We start from the raw sequence: 25,817 nt of genomic DNA on the forward strand, positions 1-25,817 counted from the left end.
CACTGATACTAGTCTAAAACCCATTGGAATGGGATTACCCTCTTTTTCTTAGATGTAAGGTTTATGTATGTCTCTTTCTCATTTGTCTCCTCAACATAATGCACTAGAGCATCACTCGGTGGATGGGTCATGAAGGGTCTAGGTATGCCTGTAGAGTTTATGTCCATTCTAGGGACAGCTAGCTTGGCATCACATTAGGTGTTGAAAGAGCTAATGGATCTCCCCTTCCGAATTGTGGCAACCTATTTCTAAAGTATTATGGCTAGTTTAAGGCTGTGGGTATGGTAATCTCCTCAATAAATGGCAGCACATGGCATCATGGCTAAAAACCTACTGTAGCTGACACAAGGTCTAGATCTAGGATCCATACACTTGGCCGACAACAAGTGGTTTCCTCAGTAATGCACACATTGCATGTGAGGTCAATTAGGTCTCCTTATCATCTCTTGGATATTGCCCAGCTCTAGCTTTATATCCGCCAATTCTTCACTTGAGTCAACACTCGTTTCTTTCTCTAGGGTGATCTAGCTCAATCTCTCGCTTTAGTGGTTGTGGCTCTCTCCAAAGCTCTAGAGGTTGCACTATCTTGGCTTGTAGTCTTGAGCTTCTCTCTTTGAGCACGTCGTCCACTTGCATGGCTTCTTCAAAGACCCTAGCTAGCACATGTCTTTGTAGGTTCCAATTGCCTACCAAGTCCTTGTAAAGCTCTTTACTCCTAATTCCACTTATGAATATAGTAGAGACTGCTCATTCACTAGGTTTGTCTGTGGGTGGCTAGGATTCTCTTGAAGAGACTCCACATGTGGGCGATGTAGTCTTGAATATCCTCTTTGTCATTTTGGACAAACAATAAGGTTATCCAAGTACCCTACCTTAGAGAATCTCCTGATGAAGAGACTCTTGAGATTATTGAAATAATTCTGTTCAACATTGTCTAGACTAGTGTACCATGTGTATCCTTTATCCCCATGGCAAAGACCAAAATCTTTGTGCACATTGAGTAGGGTACGTTAGGCCGTTCACCTCACATACCTACTCAAACTACTCTACAAAACCATATGGGTTGTTATCGACACTTGTCGAGTTGCTTAGCAACTATTGGTATCTTCATTTGGCTTTTTGAATTCCTAGTAATACCTAGTTCTATTAGCAACAAAGTTGCTAGAGCTTCTTTGCTCTGCTCCATAGCCATGGTATCTATGAGTCCCTTTGTGAGAAGCTCACTCAACGTAAGGTCGGCTTCAAGTGCTCTTTCCCTCTCAGCGTTGGGTTGTGCCGCCATGTTTCTACTCGCAAGCGCTAAAACTCGCTAGACCTCTCGCATTTCTATCTCGTGCCTCAGTATGCCTTGTAGCACTTTCTTTGCCAGTCTTCAGTCTTCCTCAAGGTCTCCTATGATGTCCTCAACTGGTCTACCATGGTGCTCCATTTTGATTTGCAAATCCTATCGATTTATCATTTGTTGGATGTCGACTTGGAAGTCTCCCAAGTGGAGCTCACCTTTTTTGGGATTGATGTTGGATCCTGACATTTCATCAGTCTCTTAGGCTACTAGAGTGTTGATCAAACTGATTAACTTAGGTAAGATTGAGTCCCTAATCGTGTCAGCTCCTTTTGCTCCACCTTGATGGATGATGATGATGGAGCTATTAGAGGACTTTTCCTGCACTTTCTCTTTTCCCTTGTCTTTGTGCCTTTCATTGCGCAATTCATGACACTGTGGCCTTATGTGGCCTTTCTTCCCACAATGATGACAAGTCAGATTGGCATTTCTCCCACGAGACTTACTGCGCGACTGGCCATGTGACTTGGACCGAGATTTCTGCGAATCCCATCCATGGTCATTACCATGGTCATTCTTTTCATTTCCATCATGTCGGTCTCTAACTGTCAAAGCATGAGACACAGAGAGGCATCCAAATTCTTATGGTTTATCTCTTCCTGCAGAAGAGAGCTCTCAACATCATATATGTACATGTAGGTACAGATGAGAGTGTAGAATTTTTTGGGCCTTCTAAAGATGCTACTACATTAGTAAGCCCTTGGACACCTTGGACATGTAGATTGAGAACTTGAGCATATTTATCCACACTAACACGGATATGTCAATGAGGGGGAGAAATGTGGATAAAGGCAAAGGCAAACTTGATTATGTTACAAGGCCACTCACTTTTGGTTATGATTCACTTGGCACTGACAGCTTGGATAGTGAGTTTGGCATTCCATCAGTTGTGACTTCTGGTGACATAGATATGTACCACCTCATGAGAGAGGAGAGTCTCATACTGCACCTCAATTGAGGAGATCAGAAAGAGTCAAAAATCCTGTGGATAGGCTTATATATAGTGGCTACACAATGAGGCACTATGCATATATAGCAAAAGTCACTAGCTACAAGGAACCCACAAAGTTTTCTGAAGCTATTTTGGATGATCATTGGTGTAAGGCAATAAATGAGGAATATTCAACATTATCTGAAAATGACACTTAGGATTTAGTTGATTTGCCTAAAGGAAAAATGCCTATTGGTTGCAAATGGGTATACAAGGTGAAGCGCAAATCAGATGGCACATTGGAAAGATACAAGGCAAGACTTGTGGCAAAAGGGTATGCACAACAATATGGTCTTGATTATGAGGAGACATTCAACCCCATTGCTAAAATGGCAACCTTTAGAATAGTGATTGCATTGCCAGCATCCAGAGGATGGAGTATGTGTCAAATGGATATGAAGAATGATTTTCTCTTAATCATGATTTGGTTGAGAAAGTCTTCTGAAAAAAATTTAAAGATATATAGGTACACCTTGTCAAGATTGTGGGAGAGAAGGAAGGAGTCTCGCTTGAAGCTTTCTTGCTTGCACAATGGGGGAAGACACACAAGGGTGGAGGCTGAAAACAGTTTTCCTCTTCTTAGTTGTGTAAGCCAAAAGAACTCAAGTACAAAGAAATAGAAGAACCCTCTATATGGGTCTCAAACCAAACTCAACTAACTAAGGTGGCATACTAACTGAGCCACGAACTAGAATAGATAAGGATAGCTATCATGTAGCTATTATTCATGGGCGGTGTACCAACCGCATCTGCAACCGACACGTCGGTGACATAAATACACAACGGTCACCCTGGCGTATCACGAGTGGAGCTCGATATCTCAACACTCCCCCTCGAGCTCAATCCCAATTCCTGCACACCAAGCAGGTCTCTGAACTTGCGCAGCTTCTCTGCGCCCAATGCCTTCGTAAATATGTCAGCTACCTGATCCTCTGTGCTGACATAAACTAGATCAATAAGACCTAGTAAAACCCTCTCTCGCACATAGTGATAATGCACCTCAATGTGCTTTGTTCTAGCATGATAGACTGGGTTATTTTCCAAGTGTATACTACTCATGTTGTCACAATAAATGACAACTGGCCCATCTGTAGACTGATGCATATCATAAAGTAGCTTATGCAACCAAGCTACCTCACATGCAGCCATTGCTGCACCCCTGTACTCAGCCTCTGTGCTCGACAAGGCAACTGTAGGCTGTTTCTTGCTGCTCCAAGTGACTGCAGCACTCCCAAAAGAGAACACATATCCACTGGTAGATCGTCTATCAGAAATACTACCAGCCTAATCAGCATCAGTGTATCCATGCAACTGTATCTGAACCCCAGTCTCATAAAATAGTCCATACTGCAAGACTTCACGTAACTGAGTATGCGTCTAGCCGCATCCAAATGCGGTTTCCTTGGAGCCTACATAAACTGACTTACCAATCCAACAGCATAGCTCAAATTTGGCCTAGTAATAGTCATATAGATCAAACTTTCTACTATGGATCTGTACATAGTAGGGTCTTTGAGAAGCTCACCTGCATCTGCGCTCAACTTCACATTCTGCTCCAAAGGAACTGAAATATGCTTACAGCCTGTCATCCCATATTTGGACAGCATGTCCAATCCATACTGCCTCTGCAAGAGCCATATCCCACTTGGTGATCTAATCACCTCAATGCCCAAGAAATAACGCAGCTCTCCCAAATCCTTCATCTCAAACTTCTGCTTCAATAGCATTTTCACATGAAGGATATCTTCATCACTGTCACCTGTCATAATCAAATCATCAACATAAATGACAAGTAGCATAATACCTTTCTCTGTTTTCCTCACATAAAGTGAGAAATCTGCCTTGGAAATCTGAAAGCCAATAGTGACAAGATACTGTCCTATCTTGTCAGACCATGCTCTAGGTGCTTGCTTCAAGCCATACAAAGCTTTCTTCAACCTGCAAACAAACTCAGGATGAACAGCATGCACATAACCTGGTGGCTGCTCCATATAGACCTCTTCTTGCAAATCACCATGCAAGAAGGCATTCTTTACATCCATCTGATGTAAAGACCATCCCTTTGATGCAGCCATAGCAATGACTGCTCTTACGGTTGCCATCCTTGCAACCGGACTGAATGTTTCTTCATAGTCAATGCCATATGTTTGTGCATACCCCTTGACTACTAATCTTGCCTTGTATCTGTTCACAGAACCATCAGCATTGTGCTTCACCTTATAAACCCACTTACAGCCAATTGCATTCTTACCTTTAGGCAAAGGTACCAATTCCCATGTAGCGTTTGCTTCCAAGGCATCCATTTCTTCATCCATGGCTTTCTCCCATTTTTCTTTTCCCATGGCTTGCTCAAAAGAAGTGGGTTCTGGTTCCTGTATCACCTTGACCATATATGCATAGTGAATGGCTGTAAATCCATCATATTTCAGCCTATCCACAGGATACCTAACTCTGGTAGACCTGCGCAAAGTGGGTTCACTCCCAGGTGCTCTCAAAACATCCCTGGTCTTCCTTACTCCAGGTGTAACAATAGAAGGAATACCCAACTCATCATCAATGCTCTGTTCTGAGCCGCTGGATTCACCATCCACATAAGAGTGACCTGCATTCACATCAAACATGGGCTGATCAACCTTCTCTTTTCCTTTTCGTGATACCTGCATACCACTATCTGCATTACTTTGAGAAGATTCTCCTGATCTCAATCTGCCTGTCCATGGCGAAGAATGTGAACCACTGCTAGAGGACGCTCCAGGTCCACTAATATTTTGTGACTGCTGCTGTGAATTCTGTGCAGCATTACCATTTTGTGCATCTACATCATCAATCACATTTACTGGTTTATACCAGCTACTCATCTCATCAAAAACAACATCTCTGCTCACTGTAAACTTACGAGTAGAAGGGTTATAGCATCTATACCCTTTTTGCTGCAGAGAGTAACCAATAAAGATGCACTTCTCAGCTTTTGGATCCAACTTGGATCTCAGCTCATCTGGCACATGTACATAGGCAATGCAACCAAAAATTTTCAAATGAGAAATATCTGGTTTCCTACCAGTATACCTCTCCTCTGGAGTCATTCCATGTATTGCTGCAGTGGGAGTCCTGTTCATTATGTAGATTGCTGTAGCAACTGCTTCAGCCCAATAAAAATCTGGCAAGTCTTTTTCATTGAGCATGGCACGAGATACCTCTCCAATATGTCTGTTTTTTCTTTCTGCAATTCCATTTTGCTGTGGGGTATGACTGCATGAATATTGCTGCTTTATGCCATGCTCCTGCAGGAACCTTGCAAACTCATTTGAGAGGTACTCTCCCCCTCCATCTGACCTTAGGCATTTTACTTGCAGGCCTGTTTCTTTTTCAACCATAGCTTTAAGAGTTTTGAAATGCCCAAAAACTTCACTTTTCTTTTTCATAAAATACACCCAAACTTTTCTGCTATAGTCATCAATAAAACTGACAAAATAATGACAGCCTCCAAGAGATGCAGCTTTAGTAGTCCACACATCAGAGTGGATTAATTCCAATGGCTTCTTACTCTCTTGAACATGTCTAGGAAATGGTTTCCTTGCCTGTTTTCCAAATTGACAGGCTTCACATACCTTATGCATTTCTACAACCTTGAACTTAGGCAATCCTGCAACAATGTTTTGGGCCTGCATTGATTTAAGTCGCTGTATATTAACATGACCAATGCGTTTATGCCAGATATCAATATCTGCAACTACACCGGTCCCATGTGCAAACATTGCTGCACTCAATTCAGGCATGTCTGCATCCAATGTAAACATTCTGCCCTTCTTGTTTCCTTTTGCTATCAAGCGACCTTTATTTTTCATATCCTCAACAAAGGATCCATGAGGATTAAATCTGACCTGCAAGCCCTGCTCAACCATTTGACCAACAGAAACCAGATTCTTAGTGATATTCGGGACATGAAATACATCGGACAGGTATTTCTTTTTCCCATCCTGCATAGACAAATGAATTTTTCCAATCTGCACAATCGGATGTGCAGTATCATCACCAGTCTCCACAAATCCTGGTTTTTCCATTTTCCTTGCATCCTCCATCCATTCTGCATGACCTGTCATGTGGTTTGATGCACCTGAGTCAACATACCATACATCATTGCTTTCTTCTGCACTTGTCATAGAATTGTTCATGTGCTGCACCATGAACAAATGCTCATTTCTGTCATCACCCTGTCTGCTAGAAGATGCATAATTCCCTTGTAGTTTTCCATTCATGATGTCATTCTGCTTTTTATAGCAGTCTTTAGCCATATGACCCATTTTACCACAGTAGTAGCATTCAACATTACTGTTTGCATTTTGGCCTCTTTGCCATCCACCACGACCTCTTTGGCTCCCCCTGCCTCTAGAGTTACCACGTCCTCCTCCATAGGACTGGTTTTCTTGAGTTTGCTGCATATTCTGATTTCTACCACGGCCTCCAAATCGGCCTCCTCTACCTCTGCCTCTACCTCTTCCAGCATTTGAGTAGAAGACAGCTTCTTTTGAAGTTCCTCCTGAAGAAGATGCACCACCATTTCTCTGTTCCTCAGAAATTAGAAGAGCAATCAACTCCTCAAAATCAGGAAATCTTTCACGAACTGAAATGGATCTCCGAAACTGTGCATAATCCTTTCCTAGACCATTCAAGGTCACAGAAACTAAATCATCATCTTCCACTGGCGACCCAATGGAAGCAAGTGCATCTGCAATCTTCTTCACCTTCATGTGGTAGTCATTGATGCTCATATTTTCTCTTTGCACATTGTGCAACTCTTGCTTGAGCTGCATTTTCCTGGCTTGCGTATTTGTGCTATACATCTTTGACAGAGTATCCCATGCCTCCTTTGGCGTACTTGCATCCTGAATATGCACAATCATAGAGTCTGAAATGCTGATAGACAGCCAGTACATAACTTTCATGGCTCTCTCATGCCATGCTTTGAATGCCTGCATTTGCTGTTGATTGGGAACATCAGGAAGAACTGGTTCTTCTTCATTTCCTGCAACAAATTCCCAATATCCTTTTCCCATAAGGAAATTCGTCATTCTAAACTTCCATGCTTGGAAGTTGTTCTTGTCAAGCTTTTCAGTGACAATCTGTGAAAGAGAATCAGACGCCATTACAGAATACTGCAAGAAATTCTGTCACTGCAAAAACACAGCTTCACCCTCACAAGGGCAAATCTGCAAAACTGGCGAAAGTGGTATTTGACTACACAGTCACTTCCTAGTGACGATTTTGCATCAACAGGCAACAAGGATGATTCTGTAACTCCCAATGTCTCTGCACACAAGCATACGATGCAATCTCTATGGTAACTTTTCACCGACCTGTAGAACAGTGGTCGCACAGCATAAAACAGGGCCTTTTCCTGAGTGCGTGCAGAAAACTTCCGCCTTCAAAACAGGGCCCGAAATGGCCTCAAATCAAAAAAATAGGGTCGCCGAGAGCTAAAGCTCTCACCCGCAGCATATACTGCCCTCTTGCTTCACCGCGAAGGGCGTCTCAACCTGAGACAATGCACTCCTGCAATTTCTGGCTGTGCTACCTGCAGAGATCTGCTCCCAAAACAGAAAAATGAAAGCAACACTGCTCCTCTTACCAGAACACCGCGAGCTTGGCTTGCTTTCTTGAGCTCCTTACCACGAACAAGGCTCTGATACCATGTCAAGATTGTGGGAGAGAAGGAAGGAGTCTCGCTTGAAGCTTTCTTGCTTGCACAATGGGGGAAGACACACAAGGGTGGAGGCTGAAAACAGTTTTCCTCTTCTTAGTTGTGTAAGCCAAAAGAACTCAAGTACAAAGAAATAGAAGAACCCTCTATATGGGTCTCAAACCAAACTCAACTAACTAAGGTGGCATACTAACTGAGCCACGAACTAGAATAGATAAGGATAGCTATCATGTAGCTATTATTCATGGGCGGTGTACCAACCGCATCTGCAACCGACACGTCGGTGACATAAATACACAACGGTCACCCTGGCGTATCACGAGTGGAGCTCGATATCTCAACACACCTTGTTCCAAGAGATAAGAATCAGATCGTAGATACCTTGGCTAGTGAAAAAATGGGAGATCAAATAGTGAGAATTGTAGAGCTACAAGATCCTAAGATTAAATGTAGTGAATATCTACAAGATATTATTTATTTTTTAAAGGATAAAAGAACATTGAGATCACTTAACTAAGGAGCATTGAAGGTAACTAATTCAAAAGGTAGTTAGACGACTCATCAATAATGAGCTCTATTGTCAAGGAAAAGATCAAGTTCTTCATAAGGTCCCATCTTGTAATGAAATCAGTGACATTTTGGAAGCTTGCTATGAATCTCAACTTGACAATTCCTATCACGAAATAACTCATCTATTTCAATTCTCTTTGGCATAAACCAAACAATTGGTCCCTATTAACCAAGATTCAAAAACTGCCACTTATCAGTAGCTCCCAACAAATTCATCATCAATATCTCAACCTAAAACAGACTTGACACTAGCTCTAAGGCTCTAGCCAGGTCTTCTAAGCTTGCCAAACCACCCTCATGGCCTCGCAGCCAAGAGCTTCTAGAGGTTATACACTGATCTAGCTAAATCATGCATTTGTATCAATTTGTAGTCCAACGTTTTTGCCCCTTTTCAACTCTATCAAAGGGAGTATCAAAACGTATAGGTGATCAACACCTCAATTCACATACACAAAGAGCTGCCCCCAATAGAGTGATGTGGCTCCTACAGCTCTCCTACACCCCCTACAGTTTACATTTTGCTTACTTGCATAAATATAGGGAGATTTCATGATAATTTTCCATAGGAACAAGCTCTAAAAACTCACTTTAACATATAAATGGAGGTAAACTTAGACAAACCATCATGATTTACCTTCATTATACAATCACAAACATTGTCCTAATTTTTTGTCAATTTTCTCACCCTTTAGTTTTTCTCTATTTCCTTTTTCCCTAGCCCCATTTCTTGGTATTTTTTATTATTTTCTTTATGTAGAATGCTATTAATTCTACTCTAGGAAATTATTTAGGATTGTGGTTCATCATCGCATTTAATATCATCCCATATAAACATTGTATGATTACCCAAAACAAACAAAAAAACATCATTTTTCACATAAAACACATTTTAGATTTTAATTAATTAATAACACACGACTACGAATATGAGTTCTGCACTTTAGAAGTTGTAGTCCTCAAACACATCACAATCAAGTTTCAAACAAATTTTTACCACATAAAAACATGGTGTATACCACAAAATGATAAAAAGATTCAAATTTCAATTGATAAAAAGAATCACTGCCATTTTGCATGCTTTGGGTCTCAAAAATTGATTTTACGGATAGCGATCAAACATGCCATTGGTCTCCAAATAGCGTTGGACATCACTTCTTAGTGTCATCATCATTCTATAATCATCTAATTCATGTCAGCCTCGGACCATCGATCTCCATCTTGCTCTTCTCTCAAGAAGTGCCAAATGAACTGCCTATAGGAGAAGAGAGAAAGATTGATTCTCGTTCTCTACATGCAGGCCATCATTTGCAAGGCCAAGACTTGCAATGGAAAGTGAAAAAATATAGTATTCAATGTATGTGATCAGTCAGGGGGTTGCTTTTAGCCTCCCATGGCCCCCCTCTCCCAAAAATGGTGTCACCTGATGATGGCCTTCTCCTTTTTTTGTCATGAAAACAATAAACCCCCCCCCCCCCCCCCCCCGTGTGAAATCTTATGGGGCAAGAAGGGGCCCCCCAGAGGTCATGCCCTTTCCCTCTTGCCTCTTTCAATCTTCCTTTGGCCCTCTTGCTGCTAGGCACTCTCCGTTTCCACGTCCAACCTTTGAATTGAGTTCTGAAAATTTCTACATGCCCGTCTCTAAGTCCATGCACTACATGGCACTTGTTATCATTGATTGCGCTACTCGAAAAAAAATTATAAAATCTGCAACTGCCAGGACGTTTGTTGTGGCCCCAAAATCCATCTCTCATCAATCACGTGGTTGCTAACCAATGGGATGTTCTTGTCGATTGTATTTAATTCCCATTCTGCATGCCTCTCTCAACCATTGGGCATACCCATAACTCATAATTCGGTCCTAATATATATCCCTACCTACCACAGTAATAGCAATGCCCTTGTTGCCACTGTTGAAGGTACCAAAACCTTGAAATCCTCTTTGTTGTATCATTTAAGATACAACTTGATTCACAATTGCCACTAGAGGTGTTGATTGCATTCCCTATTCTGCACCGTTGGATTATACCAACATTCTTTATCCTCATAGCCCATCTTCTCATCGATATTACAAGACTTAACATGCCTTGTAGTAGTAACCACTCCCGTACCTAGCAATCTTTTTAAATTTTCTTTTCAAGCATCCTTTCCAAGGTTGTTCTATCTCCTTTACCATTGCTTTTCTTCTTGTCCCTTAAGGATCCTCTATCCTTCTTGGGCTTCTTTTTCTAGCATCTTTGCCTCCTCTTCTCTCTCTCATCATCTGAGTCACTTGACTCTATATCTGAGTCTGAACGTAATGAGGAATCTTCATCATCACTGCTTTCCTTTGACTCTGACTCTTTGGAATCAGAGTCAAATGAATCCCTACTTGCTTTCTACTTAGAGTTGCTCTTGCTAAGCCTCTTTTCCACTCTTTGGGCCATGTCTAACAACACATCAACTAAAGCATTGCCTACAATTCCAAATTGGCAATTATTAGCAATGGTTTTCCCCAAACATTTTATAAAATACAAACTCTATCAACCTAAGGAAGGCCTATCTTTGTGCATAATCTTGCACAATCATGGATCTCTCTTTAATGTATTTCAACTTCTTGAAAACATATGTAGCAATTTTATTGTTTCCTAAAGCTGCTAAGAAAAGTAATTTTAAGTGCATTATATGTAGTTAAATGACTAGCATCATAGAAGTAGTACCAGTCCATGGCCTTTTCCTTAAAGGTTGTAGTAAATTGATGCAGCTTAACTTGATACATTGCATCAAAACCATTTTCAATCCACTGCATCTCAAATTGAGCAACATGATAATCCAAGTGTTCTTTCTCCCTACCAAATAATTTAGAAACTATAACCTTAGGATTGACATGCTAATTATGACTCATTATATTCTTATTTTTAAACTTCTTCAACAGTGGTAAGGGGTTAAAACAATGACTTCTTTGCTACCATTGTCTTACTCCACAACAGCATTGCCCTTCCCAAGTAGTAAATGCTACAATCTTTCAACTGCCTACTTACGAGGGGTACCTTGATCCTGCAGAAACAGTATTGATTTCTCCTCATCTGAAAGACTTGGAACACTTGAAGGAGAAGGATGAGTTGTGGGAAATTCTATATATGTAGCAAGGGAATGATACATCATCGCAATACTTGCTACAAAGGTACCAACATCTTCATAGTCCTTGTAATCTGTAATATGTTCTTCATCTAGTTTCCCAAATCCTCTTACCTCTCCTCTAATCATTCACTTCTCCCTGCTACTATTGCATTGCCCATACTTCTCAAAGTTCCCTATATTTTCTCTTTGTCAAGATGACATTTGACTAGTATGGATAATTCTCTAGCATATAAAAGAGATGCAAGATTAAATCTTGAAACTACATAATTCTGCTTCACAAAATATTCCATTGCCTCAATTTTTGCAAGAAATTTCATATTTTGTCATGAAAGAGAATCTTTTTAAGTTGAGTTTGGAACTAGAGGTTTAGGCAAAGCATACACATAGAAAATCATTTGAACTACATTCAGGAAATTTGATTTTCTTCCATTAAAAAAATTCGTTTTTAACACAGCTTCAAACCAAAGGTTCAGGATGACAATGGCAAGATTGCCAAAGTGTTATAACACCTAATCTATGCAGAATACATAATAGGGCTGCAATGTTCTATACATGAATACAATAAAATATTTTAGATAGTGCAAAAAATAACCCATACCGTATCAAGCAATCAACCTAAAACTCAAAAATAATGTCATAGAACTATGAGAATATGTTCCAAAATACTCATAGCAGCAATACAAATATAGAGATCAATGACAATTGATGAGACTATGTCACAAACACAAAGATAGAACATGGCAAGAAACTATCAGATATCATGAATTTTTTTTAAAAAATCTCATCATACATCAGATTGTGATAAATCATAATGAGACATGAATGATACCCTTTTAGTCCATGCATATAACAATATACATAACCACACTTCATGAGACATCTAAAGTCTACCCACATAGGAAAATACCAAGGACTAAAGTATAAACCATGATAAGGATAAATATCATCTATCAAACCATGGCTGACGTTCCTCATGGTATTTTCATATCTCTGCTCAACCTGAATGATAGCTTTTACTACTTCTTCATCTTGAACATCTAAAATATGCATAAGCTAAAATTCCTTAGTATTCTAATTTTAAGGTTCATTTTGCAATTTAAGATCAAGTTGCATAAATCTACAATTCTAAAATATTTATTTAGTTCATTCATTATACTTTCCCAAACTTCAAGTTGCTCCTACCTTGCACAAAGCTCTTGAGGATCTTGTGATGACATTGTCATAAACTGCAATTTGAATAGTTTGTTGCTCAAGAACTTCATTCATAGCAATGATGGGGTACTCTTAATACCCTTGAATAATGCTATGCACATATATTATAAATGTTGGCCCTACAAAAGGATTTTTTCGAAGAGATAACTCATTGTCATCATCCTCAACATTATCCACCAAATTGATTGATTGTGTCCCCAGATTCGAGTTATCCTTTAGGACAACTTTGTTTACTATAGATAATTTAATCTCCTTTAAACCTTAGGAAATATCTACATATTCTACCCCCCAATCCTACTTTAACTTTGCTAATTTGAATCATGGTCTACTTAAAAGCATATGATAAGTCTCATCAATCTTTACTGGCCTCAACACCACAAAACTAACTTTAAACTTTAAGCCTAGAACTTTAATTTATTAATTTTGCAAAACACTAAGTGGCTATAGCCTTCTCAGGAAATAAGTTTCCCTACTTATTGGCCAAACATGTATTTTTAGGTAGAATATTCACTCCTAAACCTTTGTCTAAAAGAGTATCATTAAACTTCTTCCTTGCATATTTATATAATCGCAACCTCTGTCTTAGTAGCTATTATAGATTAACATTCAAAAACTTGTTTAGCTTGCAAATTTCTTCCCCAAACACCTTGCTCCTTTTACCTAATCTTTAGGAGGGACTTCCCTTTGAGCCCTCGAATTAGGTCAAAATCTGATCCAATGTTAACTACAAAGAGCATCTTGTTAATGCCTGAAAAAACTCATCAAAACCTCTTTCCTACACTTTTCTTGAAACTGCATCTTCAAGTTGATCATTTTCATGATCATGAGTCAAGTCTCCTTGCCATCCCTAATCATCTAAGTCTTCAAATAATGCCTTGCCAACCTCCTTTTCAAACTTATTGATTGGCCTAGTAGCCATTTTCTTCACTTTTTCTTACTTGTTCCAATCCATTTTCTTTGGGCCTGACTTCTAGTCATTGCTAACACTAAAGGTTCTTTAGGTTCTTTAGGGCATCTCATTCTCCATTTGATGATCTTTAACTATTCTCTCTTAAAGTAGTCCTTGCATCTTTAGGAGGCTACCTTTGATCGTTTTAGTTAGATAACTCAATCAAGACTACTACTACCAAGGCACATGGATATTGTTGATGAGGTGCTCCTATAGGTTTTCCATCATTGCGGGTCCTTGTTGGCATTCCTCTCTCATTCATATGTCTTGCCCATAATTCACAGTTGGGTTCTACAAAGCATCCTTAATCTCAACAATAATAGCATGTGTGAGGTGTCCACCAATCTCAATCCATGGCACACCTTTTAGTAGTCCATCAATAGGTTTTCCAAAAATGATGCCGCCCACCAGCGCTCCCTTGGAACATCACGAGGTGTGTCACTTAGGCCCTACTAAGTCTACTTCACATCGAGAGAGTTCCGGCCATCGAATCCACTAGAATCAACCTAAATTTGTGGGTTCGTAAAATCAAATGGCTCTCCTAACAACCAACTAGCATTAGTAATTTTGAGTTTCCACTTTTACTGGATTACTTAATCTGAAGCGAACTTGCCATTGCACTTGGTTCGAAAAGAATGGGAGACGGAGGGGAGTACGATACATCAACCCTCTTACCCATAAGGCAAAATTTCATTCCGGCCCCCTAAAACAATGCAAGTCAGTTCTACCTAATGACTAGTTGGTCAATTTATCATCTTCCTATTTCTATTGCCGATTTAGAAAAGCTCCCAGCTAATCGGGACCACCCTACCATTGGACGGACCCGTCGGGGGTTACGCCCACCCGCTTTTCTTTGATGACGAGATCATATTTAGTTTTTAGTCACACATTTATTGGAACACATAAAACCAACTTCCTTAATTAGTTAGTTAAATCACATGTTCCTGCACGTAAATTATCTCACAAACACACATACAATTCAAACAGTCCTTGAATACAGCAAACTTCTTTATTATATTGGAATCCTATTATAATTTCCATCTTGCAGAAGATACACAGAATTCCACAAGGGTATTCTTCCCACCAAGGTTCCACCCTTATCACTAGTATTTAGGGTTCCAGGATCCTATCTTGGGTCACGAAGGGGCTCGTCAGATTCTAGGAACAATGCAGGATTTACAGCTAAAGTCCCCCTTGGCACCCACATTTCCTACTGCCTGAGACTATCCCTACTAACAAACCTTTCGCTAACGGAGCCAATCTAAGCCTCTCGAAGTGATAACCATGACCCCCTTCAAGGTCTCACTGCTAGCTTGGGGGTAGCCTAACGTGATCCTTCCTTTTATTCTGTTTGTCAATAATTTCAATCAGAGATCTAGATTCCAGCAAACACAAACAATCCTTTCAAACGTATATCAAATGATGCAATGGCAATCACACCATCGTACAACTCAAAGCTTCACATAGCCAAGGTAGACCATATCCTAAGGTAACCTTACATTCTAATGAGGATTCTTCTCCCCATAAAAAAGTGTTGAGTGCATCTCTTACAACATGTTAAACAAGGCATGAATTTCCCGTTTGGGCTATCTTACCCAACATAAGAAAAATTCCTTAAATAAATATATTGTGCCAATAACTCAACGAGATGACTTATAGGACTCTTAATATTCACTTTTTATAACAAGTGTTAGTCAACACTTGACATTGTCGCATTTGATCATAACTATATCGAATACGCATAAAGACATATGTACAATAACCTCAGGCAATTATTTCCAACATGATTCTGCGATTTAAAATCTCAATTAATCTAGCTACAATTCATAGTGATTAATAGTTTATGCTTGTACTGGTATGATTTCTAGATGAAGTTATCAATTCGTCTAAGTTAAAAATATAGAAGCTAATATTTTATGTAATTATTTTATGTGGCAAAATAATAATCTAATACTGAATAACCTGGTTTGGTAGCATGATGACATTGGGAATTTCATCTATGATCATGCTTGCATTAGCCACATCCGATGTCCCGTTAATAGTGGCAACCCCGGCAACCTTGGGCACTCCCGTATCTCTAGCAATATCTGTTGCTTGACAGGTTGCAGTGGTTCCCATGGCCCTTTCACTTCTTCGCTTTGGAGCCATCGTCCGCAACAAGCGGTTCGAGAGATAGGAAAGGCATAATAGATTCGAGATGAGAGAGCGTAAGAGAAGATGGCTTAGTCGAAGACCAAGATAGGGGAATTGAGCTAACTCCCTCCCTCGCAGCCTCTCGGGGTAATCTCTCTCTCTCTCTCTCTCTCTCTCTCTCTCTCTCTCTCTCTCTCTCTCTCTCTCTCTCTCTCTCTCTCTCTCTCTCTCTCTCTCTCTCTCTCCCCTTGTAACCTCTTGAAGGGGTATCCTTCTATCTCTCTCTCTCGTAGCCTCTTGGGGTCTCCTTATGTTTGTCTAACTACTCCCCATGCCTCTTATTTATAGTGAATTAGAGAAAAAGAGTTGTGGTTGATAACAAGAGCTCTTTGTGAAGGGGATCTTGGAAAAATCAATCCTGATAGTGAAATCATAAATCTGATGGTTTCGTTGGCTTTGAAAGGGGGGTAAAACTCCATACTGGTTTAAAAATCTTTCATATCACTTATTCTTCTTCTTCTCCCTATTCGAAGTGTTATTTTATGTCTATAGACTATGATCAGTGACGTGTGTGATTTCGCCAATCCTCTCTTTTTTATTAAATCTCCAAAACTGGTTGAGAAAAACACTTGCTTTTTTTTAAAACATGGTATCTTGTTCTAGAAATTTCTATATCTTTTTAGGATATTTACAATAAATTATATCTAAAATATGCTACTCTTATCTAAAAATCTAATATTCTTACACCATCCATACTATATGCATTGACATTAATGACTAATATGGCTTATAACTCTTGTTCGCGTGGTAACTTCCGTGATGGGTGGCTACAATCCTTGTTAATTTGAAAAAAAATATCGGGCTATAACTCTCAGTTTTATTTATTTATTTATTTTTAATGTTAATTATTAACGTTAGTTAATTTTTTTACATTAGTAAGTAGTAACCTTACTAACTCATTAATTGACTCACTAACTTTTGAACCAACCAACTAACTTTTATTATGTGAAAATATTACGGCATGCTCTTGATTGTGCCTTTTGCTACTATCTAGGACAACCACTCCATACTCCTCTAACAAGAATGCTTTTTGGTCACCTGAAGGGTCTTTGAGATATTGTGTCGAGAATAATCTAATTTACTATAGTTGGATATGTCATCCTTACCCTAGATTGTATGACTAGTACTTGTTATCTCACTAAAACATTACGATTGTACCGTTACCCTCTTGTTTTATGTGATATCCTGACTTTGATTTAAAATCTTCTCGATTTCTCACAAAATGGACTTGAAGAACTCTAAAATCATTAAATAGACATTTTTTCTGGATAGACAAGGTAGCCACCCATTTCACAAAAGTTACCACATGAACGAGAGATATGAGCCATATTAGACATTAGTGTCAGAGTCTATAGTATGGATAGTCCAAAAATACTAGATTTTTAGATAAAACTAGCATATTTTTTATATTTTGGATATTATTTATTGTAAATATCCTAAAAAGCTATGAAAACTTCTAGAATAAGGTGTCATGTAAAAAAAACAAGTGGCTTTTTCAGAAAATTTTGGAGATTTAATGCAAAAAGAAGGATTGGCTAAATCATGCATGTCACAATTGCAATTTACAGGTAGCAAAGAGCACTCTGAACGAAGAGGAGAATGAGTGATTTAGAAAATATCTGAGCAGGTGTCTTGAAATTTTACCCTCCTCGGAGCCAAGGAAACCATCAAATTTGTGATTTGAGCATCAAATTGTATCTTGGAAGCTTCATATTGTTGCTGATTTTGCCAAGATCCCCTCCATAAAGAGCTCTTTTTCTTACCCACAACCCTTCTTCTCTAATTTAGCTATAAATAAGAGGCACGGGGAGGAGTTAAGATCCAAGCAAGAGGGGAGAGGCCCTTCTCAGGAGTATAGAGCAAGAGGGAGGTAGACGGATAACCCTCCCCCTGCCCCCCTCGAGAGGTTGTGAGAGATACCTAGAGAGGGGGAGAATTGGAAAGAGAGGAAGAAGGAAGAATATCCCGAGAGGCTCTAAAAGAGGGAATTAGAGAGGGGTTAGAGAGAAACTGAATTCTCATGCTCTCGCGTTCTAAATTCATTCCACCTTCTCTATCTCTTGAACCCACTCACAAATGATGGCTCCAAAGCAACGATGTAGAAAGACCATGAAAGCCACCACAACCATCAAGTATTGCCAGAGATACAGAAATACCCGCCAAGGTTGTCAGAATTGCCACTGCTAACAGAACATCGGATGTGGCAAACACAAGTGCAAGCAAAGACGAAATTTCAAATTGACATCGTGCCAAACCAGGTTGTTCACAACACAGAAATAAGCTATTATTTTCATATCGTCATATAAAATAATAAGTTTTTTTTTCAAAATTAAGTATATAAAATGTTAGCTTTTGCATTTATACTTACACGAGATATCAGTTTCAACTAGAGAGCGTATTAATACATGTATAAACGGTTAACTGCTACCTATGATTTATAGATGGATTAATCAAGATTATAATTCGTAGAATCATGATGAAAATAGTTGTAGGAGGTTATTGCACGAAATGAGTAAAGGACGTTATGTGCATTCAAGATTAGAAAAATAACTTGATACGGACAATGGTTCGGAGTTGATTAACACTTAAAAAGTAAAACTCTATATAATCTTGTAAATCATCTCGTTAAATTATTTTCGCAATATTTTTCTAAGTACCAACTAAAGGAAATTCACTTATGTTGGGTAAGTCAGTCCTAAACATGAAATTTGTCTTGCTTAACAACCTTGAAAGATTTACACTCAACACTTCTTTATGGGAAGAAGAATCCTCGTTAGAATGTAATGTTACCTTGGGTTAAGGATCTACCTTGGCTCTGTGAAGCTGTGAACTGCACAATAGTGTGATTGTCATTGTTTGAAAGGATTGTTCGTGTTTGCTAGAATCTAGATCTTTGATTAAAAACATTGACAAATAAAATAAAAGGAAAGATCGCACTAGGCTATCCCCAAGCTAGCTACGAGACCCTACTCCAAGGGCAGCATGATGATCACTTCGAGAGGCTTAGATCGGCTCCATAGCAGAAAGGTCTGTCCGTAGGGATAGTCTTGAGCAGTAGGAAATGTAGATGCCAAGAGGGCTCAAGCCATAAATTTTGCATTACTCCTAGAATCTGACGAGCACCTTTGCGACCCAGGATGGGATCCTGAAACCCTAATAATAGTTACAAGGGAGGAGTCTTGATAGACAAAATACCCTCGTGGAATTCTGTATATCTTCTGCAGGATCGAAAAGATGGAAATTGTAATAAGCTTCCAATATACTAAAGGAATTTGTTTGTTATTCAAGGGTTGTTTGAATTGTATGCATGTCTCTGAAATAAATTACATGAAGGAACCTGTGATTTAACGAACCAATTAAGGAAGCTAGTTGTATATGTTTCAATAAATGTGCTATAGGTAATTCAAAAAGTATAGATGATATCGTCATCAAAGGAAAGCGGGTAGGCGTGATCCTTGACGACAGGTCCATCCAATGGTAGAGTGGTCCTAGTTAGCTCAGAGCTTTTCTACATCGGTGATAGAAATAGGAAGATGATAAATTGACCAACTAGTCATTAGGTAGAATCGACTTGCATTGTTTCAGAGGGCTAGAATGGGATTTTTCATTATGGATAGGAGGGTTGATGTACTGCACTCCCCTCCATCTCCCATTCTCTTTGAACCAAGTGCAATGGCAAGTCCGCTTTAGTTTGAGTAATCCTGTAGGAAGTGGAACTCAAAACTACTGACGCTAGCTGGCTGTTAGGAGACCTGTCTGATTTAAGGAACCTAGGAATTGAGGTCGATCCTAGTGGGTTTGACTGGAACTCTTCCGTTGCAATGTAGACTCAAAAGGGCCTAAGTGACAAACCCCATGATACTCCAAGGGAGTGCCAGGCGGCATCATTTTGGAAAACCTACTGATTGACTAGTAAAAGGTGCACCTTGGATTGAGACTGGCGAACACCTCACAATTCATGCCTACTTCTTTAACATATTTCACAAAGATTCTCTTTCTTTTTATCAATCAGCCCCAAGCCTTTCAAATTTTGCTTAATATTTATATCGAACTTACTATATGCAATCCTCTTATTGTCCTTGTCCTTGCCCTACTTCTTTCTCCTTTTAGAGTTCTTAATTATACTTTCTTTTCTCCTCCTCTTATGTTTTCTTCTGCTACTCTCATCATCTGAATCACTTATTTATATCTACACTCCAATTCTTAACCACCCTCCTCATTAGTTTCACTATCAAACTCAAAATCCTCATTTAATCTAAAGACTCTTGCAACATCCCTAACTAAAGTGTTCAAGGTATCATTCAAATACAATTCAACATTAGCAACAAACCCCCTAATCTTGCTTTTCAAACCCTTAATAAAATAATAAATCTACATTTCTTGATATGATCACTCAATAGCAATATGACTTACTAAAATCTTTAATTTCTAAGCATAGTATTTCACCAACATATTATTTTGATCCATATCCTTAATTTTTCTCAAAATATCCCTCGAGTTTTGTCCTCACACAATCTTTCCAAAGGGGCATTCTTGAACGCATCATAAGTTTGGAAGCTAGCCAAACCATATAAACTAAACCAATCTATTGCCTTATCGATGAAGCATGGCTACAAATTGTTGCTTCTTAACCTAATCTCCATATAGCTAGCTAAATTCAATAGCTATCCATTTGGTATCGAATTGAGTAATGTGGCCATTAGGATCCTCCTTCTTTCCACCTGAAAAGCTGGATACTTGAACTTTAGGGTTTTGAGGTTGTTGTGTTGAGACATACTTCTTGGTCTAATTCCAATAGCTAAAGGATTGAATACTAACTGTGCTTGTGTAGGTGGTCTAAAGAGGGCAATTCCCACTGGAAGGACATTATGGACGCTTCTCCTAAAATCATCAAGAGCTATTTGTATGTCCACCTGAAGTTTAGGATTGACCCTATTACCGATCATGTGTTGCATAATAATGAGTTCGTCGGACTTAACTAGCTCAAACTTAACTCATGATAGAGATGTCTAGTTAGTTAGTGACCACTTACATATATTGTATATGTGTAATAGAGTAAAAATGCCTTAATGCCCTAGCCAATATTTAGCCCACTAGGGTTAAGTATAAAAGGCTAAGTTGTAACTTGCCAAGGATCTTTTTGCCATTTCTAACATTTCATATTTGAGGTCTTAAACTCCCACCATCTAAGAGGGCATACTCTTTCCCACCATAGATTGGGATGCATACCATGTTGCAACCTCTCATCCACTGATTCTCAACTATTAATGGTAATATCATTTCAACCTAGCCACCTTGGCTATGTTTTTCTTTGTATTTCTAATGTAATTGTTTCATGTAGGAATTAGCTTATTTACATTGATATCAAAGTAAATCTTTGATTCAATGAAAATGCCATTTTCATGGTGAATCTGGGTACAAGACTAGGCACAAGGTAACTGGAGGAACAAAAATTAGTCACAAGACTTGACATAGTTAAAACCGTGACTAACTAAGGTTTTGTGTAGTAAGTCGAGACTAAACTTGAGGATCTTGAAGAAGGCTTGAAGGAATAATGGTGCATTCAAGGTTACTTTAGTAGCTCACGATCAATTTGGGGCCATTTTGAAGGTTCTTGAACTTAATTGGAGTCTAAATAGGGTTTGGAAGAGTTAAACTGTAGTTACTTTTTGAGGCACGATTCTTTTTCCTCTTTCCAAGCTTCCTTGTGAGAGCTTTCATGGAGTGCTCTTCTCATATCTCTTTCCGATGGCCATCATCACTGCTCATGCTATCTATAAGGTTGATTCTCAATGTCTTAAGCAACTTGTAGACTACCATTATGCTTAATCTTTGGCTTGATTCTCATCATGTGATGCAAGAAGATATTCATGATAGTTTGTGTTGATTTTCAGTAGCCTCTTCTCCTCCAAAATCAGTAAATGTGTTCATGTTGAAGCTCTGTTGCATGATCAAATGCAGCCCTAACTTGAAGTACTAGTCATCTCTTAGTTGATCTCTCACTCTCCTTCAACCTTGGAGCTCTCATCATAACCCTAGCTATGGCTAAACCTGGACAGCATGAAAATTTTAGAGATTCTTTGAAGTTTTGAGTCAATCTTGGTGCCTTTTAGCTTCAAGAAGTGAAAGACAAGCATCTACAACCGACGTTGGGCATACATTGAAGCTTTAAAGCGAGATTGGAAGCATTTTCCCCGTCTCAAATTGGGGCAAAACAGGGGAGCCATCAATCTTCATCAAAAAAAAATTCTTGAGGCTTCAATCCATGGGGCTTCTGTTGTCAACAACCCAGGGAAGGTTAGATTGAAGCTATTTTATCAAAGATTGGCTTACATTGAAACATTTCATCAAGATTGAAGGCATTTTCAGCCTCTTGAACATGGAAATGTCTAAAAATTCCTAAAATTCTTGATTCTATCAAGAATTTGGATTCTTTAAGGCTCAAAGGATCTTCTCCAATAAATCATCATGGACTAGAAATCAATGCCATGTCTTGCATTTTCACACTTCTCTTGAAGGAAGATAAAAATCAGCAATCTTCTTCATCCAAGAGCAAGAACAATATCTATGTAAACTTTTGGATGAGTTAAAGGACAGATTTCATCCTCCTGCATCATTATCTCCTAAGCAAGAAGTGGACCATCCCATTGAATTGGTACCTGACACTAAACCTATCAACAAACCACCTTACAGGTTATCAAAGTATGAGAGAGGAGTGGAGAAACAAGTTAAAGACTTGTTGAAGATGGGATTTATTTAGCCTAGGCAGTCGCCTTTCACTTCTTCCATATTAGTTGTTCAAAAGAAAGATGTTTTCCCCTAAGATGTGCATTATTTATAGGGACCAGAACACCATAAAGAACATGTACCCAATCTCACGTATTGATAATTTATTAAATGAACCCAAGGATACAAAAGTGTTCACCAAGATTGACTTGAGGTCCAGATACCATCAGATCACGATGAAGGAAGGTGATGAGTACAATATGGCTTTTAGGATAGAAAGGGGTCTCTATTACTTCTTGGTTATGCCATTTGGGCTTTTCAATGCACTTGCAAATTTCTAAGCTCTCATGAATAAGATTTTGCAACCATTCTTGTATAAATCAATCCTAGTATTCTTTGATAATATCCTTAAATATAGCAATAATAAATAAGTTCATTTGCAGCATGTCAAAGAAGTCATTCTCACATTGAGAAGACATAAGTTCTTTGCAAAGCAAAGCAAGTGTACTTTTATGTCCAATGAGGTAGAATATCTCGGTCACATAGTTGGTGAGAAGGGAATCATGATATATCCAAAGAAGGTACAATGCATCAAGGATTGATCCATACTAAAAAATTCTACTCCATTGCAAGGATTTCTAAGACTATCCTCTTTTTATTAGATATTCATCAAGAATTGTGCCCATGTAGCAACTCCTCTCACTGATAGATTGAAGAAAGGAGCTTTATTTTGGGACGTAACAATCATGATGAACTTCAATGAGTTGAAAAGTCTTTTTATTCTAGCACTTGTTTTAGTGTGCCCAAACTTTTTCAAGAAGTTCACCATATTTACTGAAGTTAGTGGTCGTGATATTAGGGATGTTTTATGCCAGGATCATGGTGTTATTGCTAATGAAAAAAAGAAGCTAGATGATAAAGAAAGAGAAATCCACGTCTGTGAGTAGGAAATATTAGCCATTCTTTATGCCATTAAGAAGTGGCATCACTACATTTATGGTAGCCATTTCAAAGTTAAGAGTGACAACTGTTAACCCCACTACAAATAAAGCAAAAACAAAATTAAAAAAGATGTAAGGCAAAGCAGAAAAAAGATAGCCCATCTAAAGAAGTAGGAGGAAAAAAGGCTAGAAGCACAAGGATGACCTTAAAAGTTCAGGGTGAGCACAAAAGAGAAAAGGCGGATTTTAAATATAAAAGTGCATCCTAAATCTTTGTAAGAGATCATTAGGCTCCCTCTTGTCCAATTTGTAAATGTAGATGGGCATTGGTGAAGGCACAATGCAAATAGAAAGGAAATAGAAAAAGAGAACCTAGGCTAAAATGGACGGGTGCCCAAAGGGAATTAGGGTTTTGTATGAAAGGCAAAAAATGAATAAAAAATATCATTCTTGTGTGTGGCTAAAAATAGCTCCCTTCTTCTTCTTATTCTTCTTGCTTGCTTGCTTGAGCTTGTGCTTGAGAGAGGGAGTGTGAGGAAGTGAGTGTGTGAGGATAAAGGACTGTGCTGCTGGAGAAGCTCTCCATCTTCTCTTGTCTAGGGTGTGACAATGGAGCTTGGAGCTTGGAGCTTGAGAATTAGGCTTGCTTGAGCTTGCACCTTTGGAGCATGGAGCTATCGAAGTACTTAAGCAAGGAGGTAACTTGATCGAGCATGGAGGTAAGCTCACTACACTTGTAGGCATGAGAGTGCATACAACTATGTGAGAGGTAGACACCATTGCACTTTGGCTTGAAACTCTTGAAGAAATAAACAGTTTGTGGGTCTTGGGGGTTGAGAGAGAAGCTTCCACATTTTGGTTGGATTCAAGCTTTGAGTACTTGCGCACTCCGAATCAAGCATTGAAGTAGGGTTTGCCCCAAACCAATGCTTAACATAAGTAGGAAGCAAGGGAGTTGAAGAGGTATTCAATCTCCTTTGTAAGTAAGTTTTTCTTGTTTTTAAATTTAGGTAACTAGGTTAGATTAGTGTAAGTGATTTCTTGTGATTTGGATGCATTTAGATGGGGGAAAAACAAGGAAAACAAAGTAATACATAGTGGGGTTTTTGTTGTAATGGCATGCCTAAAATAGGGGAAAAACAAGGAAAAGAGATCTTCAAGGTATTAGAATGGCAAAGAGAGAGAAGGGGGAAGTAACAGGGAAAAAGAGAAAGGGTTTAATAATCTAAGGGGGTAGAGAGAGCTCATTTGTATGCATTCAGTTAAGAGAGCTTGAGAGAGAGAGAGCTACATGGGGCAGGAGCACAGATTCGTTCATCGATTTGCATTCATGTAACCCTAAGCCCAATAGGTATGCTCTGAGTGTCAAGGCTTGTTGATCCTAGTCAAGACCTTGGTTGCAATGTTAGAATCGACAGGAGTACTCAAGTCATCGTTCTGTAACCCGGTCCTACACTTGGACGTCATTTGCAGCCTTGGACAGTCGGACAGCATGGACCAACTCTCAGACAATCTGAGTCACAAGTCCACTCAGACAATCAAAAAAATTTCTAAGTCTAAGAGTCAGACTTGGACCCTCCGACGGCCTTGGATGGCCATCCACACAAACTCAAACGGTCAAGCGCAAGACCACTTGGACTCAAATAGGCCACTCGGACTTGGATGAGTACCCACCTTGGATGTCCGAGTTTACAACACAGACGTCGCAACTCGAGATGTTGTCACTCAGATAGTCTAGACTTGGATAGTCTAAGTCCAGAATCGGACGTCTGATTCTGGGAGTTAGACCAAAAACCTACAAATTGGATGGAAAAAGTGAACATCAAATTCTGACAAACTCTGACCTCACTAGACCATGTAGAGGACAAAAGCCCTAGCTGTGGGACACCCCAATAGATGCCCATGTGAGTGAACAAGGCAATAGAGCCTATTTACTCGAGAGTTGAGACACGACAATTCAGGAGCAATTGCGATCACTGAGTGTACCCCAATAGAGATCCGACGGACAACCTCAACCCACTATCCTTTAGGCCATGCTTCAAGTGTATAGTAGAGGGACCTAAAGTGGGCCACTACCG

This window comes from Lygodium microphyllum, chromosome 20 (assembly GCF_053477565.2).
Source record: "Lygodium microphyllum isolate KBCC chromosome 20, Lygodium_microphyllum_v1.1.10, whole genome shotgun sequence".
In the NCBI taxonomy this organism is placed as follows: Eukaryota; Viridiplantae; Streptophyta; class Polypodiopsida; order Schizaeales; family Lygodiaceae; genus Lygodium; species Lygodium microphyllum.